The sequence below is a fragment of the Phoenix dactylifera genome, chromosome 13, assembly GCF_009389715.1.
Source record: "Phoenix dactylifera cultivar Barhee BC4 chromosome 13, palm_55x_up_171113_PBpolish2nd_filt_p, whole genome shotgun sequence".
NCBI classification, from domain to species: domain Eukaryota; kingdom Viridiplantae; phylum Streptophyta; class Magnoliopsida; order Arecales; family Arecaceae; genus Phoenix; species Phoenix dactylifera.
The window spans coordinates 12107156-12115058 of record NC_052404.1 but is presented as its reverse complement, the minus strand read 5'-3'; the positions used below and the strand labels follow the sequence as shown (position 1 = coordinate 12115058).

Below are 7903 nucleotides of genomic sequence, written 5' to 3'. Positions count from 1 at the left end.
TATTTTAGATGGGCCGAGGTCTAAAGAACAACAACAAAAAAGAGAACAAGATGGAAGAATATTTACGCAGAACATGATGAGATCAAGTTGGATTTTGTTAACCAAGCCCAACCAGATGAATTAGCTAATATGAGAATAAATATATCCCTGAGAACCTGAAAACAACATGTTCAAAAGTTGAGCAGAAAGATTTGTTGAAGAATCTCATAATATAGTTCTAGTCTGATTGGCGATATAGCTCGCCATGCAATCAGCAGCACTGTTAACTTTTATATAAATAGAGAATAAAATACATGTAATCCATCAACGATCATACAAAAACGGATGAATTCTGACATCAGATGGAGGTGGATCATCGTTCTTTATCTTCAGAGTAATAAACTAAATGGGATGGAGAATATGTTCATCAGCCAAGGAGAGGAGGTTCTAGCGGGAAGCCCGTCGTGCTCAAAACCAACAGCCAAGCCCACAAGAACGAGTTTTCCCCCCTCTTTTTGTAAGGCCAGGAGGGCCGATCCCCACATGGACCTTCTCTATTGTAATACTGATTTATGAAAACAAGAATTGCGATTATAACGAGGCCGAAGAGTAAGGCATTTGACCGAACAAAGGAGGAAGAAGGAAAAACTTAAAAACAACATGTACTACGAGCGTAGATGTTATTGAAATGAAGACAACTAAGTAGAAGAACAACCTTAGTACTCTATTTCAAGGGCCTGTCAAATTATAAACAAGTGTGGTCATATCCTTCGCCGTTTTGTTACTTCAAGAGGTGCACCCATTGCAACATATAGTCTAATACATTAGTAATAAAACCGAGATCACTTGGAAAAATGTCCACAAAATAGAGACCTTCGAATGCGCCAGGTGCCTCTGATCCATCGAAATCTTTTTCCCATCTTACTATTCATGAACCAAAATTAGAAAATCATGTGTACGTGCTTCTTCTCATGGTAAAATTTAGATCATGAGGAGATATTATTACTCTGCATTCTTTTTCTCATGTCAAAATTTGTAGGTACATAAAGTTTGTCTGATGCATGGAACAATCTATGCAGTCCCTTTCCAACCAGCCTAAGTTCTCCATTCTGGCTAAAAAAATCGACATCCCAAAATTTAGATCATGGTAGAGCCACTCGCATTCTTTATTTCACATTAGCATGTACTCCACACAGTGACATTTGATGCATTTTACTGTCCATTTAGTCTTCCTTCAATCCCCAGATTTAAAGCACGATCTTACAAAGAACATAATCATAGAGTCTTCCTTCTTATTGTGAAATATAGAATGTGGAATCCACCACACGCTATCGCTGTAATGTCCAAATATAAACAGATCAAAAAAACTACCAAGTGAGAGGGCAAAATAGGAGGCAAAGTAGCGGTTGGTCCTCAAACATCTCGCGCTGGCATCACCAATAGACTGGACCTGTAAAGGGTGACAAATGGCTGGTTTGTGAAGAACCTGCCTGCGAACACCATGGAACCACCACATCGAAACAACTGGTCCTTAGGAATGACATGTTACATGCTGCTGAGATGCCAAACAACTGTATAAAATATCACGACCCAAACCCAACACCCAGATCCAGCCCCACAACATAGCTGCACACTCCTTAGGGCGATGTCCTAAAGAATATGCTAAGCCTAAAAATTTATCATAACCTCAAAATCACTGAACAATAATGTTCTCAATTCATAACGAATGACAAAACTGACCCAATTACAGAATTTAATAATCCAACCAGTATCAGTGATATTCTATCTATGCATCCATTTTACTTGTGATCTCAATCATAGCCAAGCACTATGTAATCTGCAATTCTGAAAAAGAGAAAAAAGAATGAGGTTGTGAGCTTTATAGCCCAATAAAAATTCCGAACCGCTACGTAATAAAAAATAATCAATTAACAATATAAAATGAATATCGTATCAATACTCGAAAGGCTTATATAAATAACACATACAAAAGTTCTCATTATTATCTTTTTAAAGAAGCATATATATATATATATACATATGTCTCATATATAACTAATTGTTCAACAACAATTTTTTTGTGTCATATTGTATGTTTCTCATTAACTTGATTTTCATGTTACTTATCATTTTTTTCGACTTCGAACTAAACAAAATCATGACTTAGTCCAAGATTGATATCATTTCACGTTATAGCCCGTGGTGGCTATCCGACCCATATTATAGCCTGTGGTGGCTGTCGGACCTACGGTATAGCCAGTGGTGGCTATCCGACCCACGGTATAGCCAGTGGTGGCTATCCGACCCACATTATAGCCCGTAATGGCTTTCCACGCATAAGCTTATGGAGGCTTTCCATGTATCAGCCCATTAGAGCTATAACAAGGTTAGTCCAAACTATATCTTATCTATCTGATTTACCTATTACTCTTGTCAAATCAATTATCACATATACAATAAATTTTTCTCAAATTAAAGATATTTTTGTTCATATACTTATGTTCTCAACATCTGATATATAAAATAACCACAAAAGTATATTTTACTGGAAATCATATAAAAGCATATAGTCACAAGCCAAACAGATACAAATCTTACGATGCAAATCCAATGATACAAACCAATAAACACACACACACACATATATATATATATTTATTTATTTATTTAAATACAAAGATTTTTATATCTATCAAAATCTAACACAACTATAATGTTATTAATCCACACCAAATATGTCCAGTCAATTTAATATCAATACAAAAGCAACTTATCCTTTATCTATCACTTGCCATATTAATTATTCAGTAATTACCTAATTCTAGATTTCTAATATTTGAATTACTCATATTCTCTATCCTCTTTTAATTAAAAATTACAATAAAGGGTCAGAGCCATACCTCAATTTAGAAACTCGAGTATAATATCTCGTTGGATTTCTTTCTGCCTGGATGGCTGCAATTCCATATAAAATCAGGACAGACTATGAAAATAAATTTATATAGAAAGATATACGAGATCAATCAGATAACATTGCCCAATTATTTGAATCAGTTGGTATAGCGTAACTCAATCCATCTGATCAAAAAAACAGGTATCCAATCAAGAAAAATATAATAGATCAGGTGTTATCAATTATAGGTCCAATGGTAACTGACAATAGTCGAGTGTAGGATGGACACTGTCGACTACGTAGCAGTGTCCAATGATCCAGGTCGATCCGTTCTGGCCAATCAAATTAGTCAACTCATAAAACAAGAATTAAACCATGGTATAAATAAGACAATAAAAACTAATGATGATAGAGTCCAATGGTGCTCTGCAATGGCTGGGGTAAGGCTAATGCGACATATGGTTGCAGCGACACTGGTCCAGGACCCTCTACTGGGATCAACTAGGTAGTAACATCTGGGTGCTCGGATTAATTGCATCTGAATAATCAAATAAGCCAACTCAAGAATAAGAGTCAGGCTACACTATAGAAGGCCAAGGTGATCCTTGGCCCCAGCAGTGTCTAGAAGCCCCAATTTTCCAGTGCACACAATAACCAACAACTGCAAGGTCAATAAAAAAAGAAGAAGAGTGAGAGAGGAAGGGAGATCGCTCGGGGTGAAGACTTTGGAGGAAGAGAGGTGTCCATTTATAGAGGAATCCTAGGGTCCCGATGGCCCTAGGACTCCGGCTCCTAGTCGGAAATGCCGGAGCATAAGAAGGAGACTCCAATCAGGGTCTCTTCTATGCATCGTGACACAAGCACGACTTGCCCTGGGACTGGCCTATTTGGGCCGGCCCACAAGGCTTGGGTGTTACAAAAAAAAAGAAAAACGTGGTGGGAGTCCAAGCCTGCCATGGGATTTCTAAGGCTGTAATTTTTCCCAGGATTGCTGTATATTAACTTCTCTAATGGTACTCACATATCCGACAATTTGCTCCATGCTATCATCTCCCGAATCCACGATACTCTCATCAAGGAATCTAATGCTTCCGAAATGTGGGCCTGCCACAACTAAGAAGCGGCCCATCGTAGGGAGCGGTCAAAGCCCGTTCAGCCGTTCCAGGCCAGGCCGGGTCGGTCTTTAAATCGAGCAGTCCACCACTGTGGAACAGAGAAGCCCATGTATCTACAAAGTTTTTGGAGCAATATAAATCGTTTATAGCACCTTTATATTCCAAACTTTCCAGGAACAATATCCACTGGATGGGAATTATGGAGGTCATATTTGCCACAAAACCACAAGGTTATTATAATCTCTCAACCAAACACGTATACGTGCACGCACAAACCCACTCTTCCAGACCAGTGTATATGCTGTTGATTTGGTCATGAAGCAGCTCAGGTTGGATATATAAATAATATGGGCTTCATTCCAAATTTTTTCTCCAAGATGAGAGCTTAAGAGCTTATTTCCAAACTTCTGCTGCATGGATCAATCCTTAAACTATGTTATGCTTCAAACAATTAATTGTGGATAGGTTCTCTCCATCCTTTACATTGTTATGAAAAAAATATTTCAAGCAAGAATCTCAGTTGCAATAATATAACTACAATATCATGCATATCAGAATGCAGAATATAAAGGACTGATAATGGCTTTTTCCAACAAGATTTTTAACCTCACTTGAGCTTTGGCACAAATATTGTAGTGATAGGTGGCTTGGTTTCTGCTTCTGCAAAGTATTTAAGAAGTAATTCATATAGCTGACAACAAAATAATGCCGAAAAAATCAGATAGATGAAATTTTTTGAATAGTTTCTTACAGATATATAGTATATATGATCAGGTGATTTCATAACACCAATGGGAATTTCATAGACAGTAGAAAACATAAATTTGACTAAGAATGACTGGTAAAATATATAGTAGCTACGGGCAATCAGTATGATCAGGCGTCTTGTAAGGTTCATCAGTGCATTAATGGAATCCATTGCCGCACCATAAGTATCCCCTAGCTAGTATTTGTGTCTAACAACTGTTGGTGGTCCAAATTCTGAAAACAATCTACCAATGTCAGAGGCTCTTAATTCTGCTTATAGAACTGCAATATTTAATTGCTGCCAGTGGAATAAATTTGGACCAAAGAGTGTAAACAAAGGTGATGTAATTGTAATTAACACTGTCAGATAAAAGCCAGCTTTTAGCAGACTAACGGTAATATCACTTGGAACAAAAGCCTCATCGTAGACGAAATATTCTGAATAAAGTTGAAATTACATGCTATAAAACAGAATAAGTTTAATTAAGCACGACTAGTAAGGTATTGATCAAAACACCACCAAGTGCTTAACTCATGACCATGCGCATGATAAGTTGGTATATTAGACGTTTGGGACAAGATGAAATCAGAAGATAGATGGAATCAATTATTGCCTCACCGAACGAGTGTCACAAGTACTTCAAGGCAATTGACTAGCTTTTTGTGGTCCAAATTGTCTGAAATCTTGCTAGCAATGCCAGTCGTCTCTTCTGCCATTGGAGTATTTGGGCGAAAGAATGCACGCACACATGGGTCATGTAACTCTGCTATCAGATTAAAGATCCTCTCTCTCTCTCTCTCTCTCTCGCTTCTGGTAAAGTAGACTAGCAAATACATGATGTAGCTAGGGCTTGGCAAGATTACATCTGACTTTAGGAGGCATGTTAAAGCCTCCTAGCAATAGAACATGTCAAAGAACCTCAGAAACAAGCAGACAAAACCCCCATGACTCGGGGGACCGGGATCCTGAAGGAATGATTGCCTATGAGACCACTTTTTCTAATGCATGAACCCAGATCTGCTGCTGCGACCTCACACACACAGACACGCACAGAGAGAGAGAGAGAGAGAGAGGGGGGGGGGGGGGGGGGGGGGGGGGGGGGAGAGCAAGAAGAAGCATACTTTATTTCAAAGTCCATGCATGAATCGGAGTGTCCCTGGAACGAAGGGTGCTCTCGTTACGTATGCGTCTCGTTGTGCCCATAATATTCCACCACGTACAGCTTACATTAACAGTTCCCGACGGCAACCACAACCACCTGCTCATGATCATGGTTGATGCACTGCTCACTGCTCTTATATAATAATATTTAAAAAGTAGAATATTCAAAGAGAGAAGAAAATAACAGAGACTTCAGATCAATCGTCTTGAGAAGAAAAAATGTCTCCTGGGAAAACAGAAGGCAAGATAGGGAGCTTGGGTTTTAACCTGTGGAAATCTCACCCCGTTTTTTCTTCTCCGCTTTCATTAACTTGGAAGCATTGGAGAGCTCTTGGAGATGTCGGAAATAGTCGTTTATTGCCGATGCAGCATCATCAAGATTCCCACCTCTCTCACAAACAAGAGCTTGTGAATCTTGATGATGCCACACCAGCAAACAGCGACTGATGATGCCTTCACATTTAAACGAGCCTGCCTTCCATCACCATCTTCTTCACTCATCATTAACTATAAAAAAGCCCTAATACCCCTGGTGATCCTAAGCCTAACCCTATCACTAGAACACAAGAAGTGGATGGGCAAAAACAAAAAAAAAAACTGTGGGAAAATGTGAAAGGACTTGCTAGGTCAACAGTGTCTACGACTAGGAAAAGGAAGACAAAGAAGGCCTGCATTGGTTAAGAGCCCAAACGAACAGAAAGAGAAAGGAGGGAACAGTAGCAAAAGAAACTCAAGGAATGATTAACAAAGAAGAATAAGGAATGGAATCCCATCCTCCTAGAAGAGTTAAAAAGTAGAACTCTATGGAGCTAGCTAGGAGAAGAAGAAGAGAAGGAGTGGGTGGAGGAGCTTGGGGTGTGGAGGGGTATAAATATAGTGCCTGAGGCCGATATGAGGTGGTGGTGGATGGATTGGTTGGTGCATGTGAAGTGTGAACCTGGAGGGAGAGAGGGAGAGAGAGAGCCTCATGGGGAGGTGAGTGTGGGGGCGTGTGGTGTCAGAGAAGCATTGTACCCGAACAGCAACAGTTATACATCGCAATCCATGGTGCCCCAAAAATCCCATGACTTTTACTCCCTCCTGACCTCGGCCACTTGCCACAGACGTCCACCCTTCGCCAACAATTAAAACGGAGAAAAGAAGTGAGAGGAGAACCTTCCCGGATTGGAAACTCACCAGTCCCCTAGATAAGCAAAGAGGAAAAGGAAACACTCCACCCACCCCTTCACCTCCCTCTCTCGTAACGGTGGCGTTTAGGTTTGGAGGATCTGTTGCGTTTCCCACAAGCATTCTAACGTGGGACTGCCATGAGTTGACATCCCCGAACCTCCAAACCAAAAAATATCCCCCCCGCCACCTCTCCTTCCCTCTCTCTCTCTCTCTCTGAGGTTTTTTCTCCATCAAGTCTCTTGAGCTAGTTGGTGTCATTCCCTTCAGACTCCCCCCCATCTTTATCTTCGTTCCCTCTATTCTCTACCTAGTGCGACAGTACATAGCCAAAGACTCCCTAATAACAATAAAAGACCCATCCCCCAGCACATGAGGTGCGTGGCTCTATATGGACCTGTTTCCTTCCCGACGGTTCCACCCTTTGGGCTCTCGGAGGGTTCTCTCCGCCGTTTTGGTAATCCAAGTTCGCACTGGCTAGCTACACGAACGCTGTTCTTGGTCGTCGACTATTAACCTCTAGGCCTCCGCATGGGACCCACTAATGACCTGCATAGATCGATGACGAATGCATGGTCAGAATAATTCCTACGATTGCGCTTCGAGATGGTCAACAATTTGAAAAGCAGAGTTTATCAGACCGTATGAGTTCAGCATTTTGCCGACGAAAACCAAGTTATGTGCAATGGACCGCTGGTGAGATGATGGCTTGATGGTAACTTGCTCAAAGTGGAGGACATGGGTGAGGTAGCAAGGATATTTGGAATTTTGGTGGTGAGATCAACGCGACACAATTTGGTGGCGAATATTAAGAAGGTGTCATAATAGCAGTCTTTTGCC

General features: G+C 40.4%; 1 long non-coding RNA gene across 1 annotated transcript; it reads right to left on the bottom strand.

Annotated features, from left to right (window-relative positions):
* Positions 1-935: 935 nt before the first annotated feature.
* Positions 936-5802, bottom strand: LOC113463362. The gene is made up of 2 exons (XR_003387486.2): positions 2880-5802; positions 936-1824 (listed from the first exon to the last, which is right to left on the bottom strand). It is a non-coding gene; the product is annotated as an uncharacterized LOC113463362 (long non-coding RNA).
* Between the last annotated feature and the right edge of the window lie 2101 nt (positions 5803-7903).